A 904-nucleotide genomic window follows, 5' to 3' on the forward strand; every position below is an offset into this window, starting at 1 on the left:
GAAAACCTAAACTGGGAACTAAGAAACAAGAAACCAAACCTGAAACGCGAGGAGACTGAGGGCAGAGGTAACACAGGGCACAACAAACAGCTTCGTAAAACATGTGCTATTTGTCTTATCTCCTTCACGTCACCCCTAACTGGTCAAGGCAGATGGCTGCTCCTCTTTGAGCCTAGATTTGCAGGAGGTTTCTTTCTATTAAAAGGAAGTTTTTCCTTCCCACTGTCGCAGAAGGGTTTACTCAAAGGGGGTCTTATTATAGTTGGAGTTTCTCTGTATGAAGTGCCTTTAGGCAACTGTTGTTGGGATTTGGCGCTATATAAATAAAATTGAATTGAATAAGATTGTGTTTGCCTGTTATTGTGTTCCTGTTTGTGTGATGTTGTAGATTATGCAATTAACAGCATCACTCATAATATCATTATGATCTCACAGTTTACCTAATAAAGAGTTCAGCAGTAGGGGAGTAGTACAGGAAGCAGTGATGAGATGATCCTGCAGTGACCCTGTGTTAGTAGTTTTTGGTAAATAGAGAGCTGGCCATGAAAGCAAAACTGTGGATTCTGGATTCTGTGGATTATTTATTGGCACAAATTTTGGGTAATGACTAAAACAGTTAGATCACAGATATAGAGAGCAGAAAAGAACTCCCAGAGCATATCAGAACTCAATCCTAGAACCTTTCTCCATCATAAGGAGACAGCAGAGGTCGTTCGGAGATCCGGTATTAATCTGGGATGAATCTGGGATTCAGTAAGACACTTCCTTGTCTTACTGACCAATTACTCACCTAAAAATGAACAGCAGGTATTGACAATACACTGAGTGAAAAATTGAGATTTACTGATATATATTTACTATTTTAATATTTCTCTTTCTCTCCATGAGTTGAAATATATTTTTA

Source organism: Pundamilia nyererei, unplaced genomic scaffold, assembly GCF_000239375.1.
Source record: "Pundamilia nyererei isolate P.nyererei 1_Seehausen unplaced genomic scaffold, PunNye1.0 scaffold00237, whole genome shotgun sequence".
Taxonomy (NCBI): Eukaryota; Metazoa; Chordata; class Actinopteri; order Cichliformes; family Cichlidae; genus Pundamilia; species Pundamilia nyererei.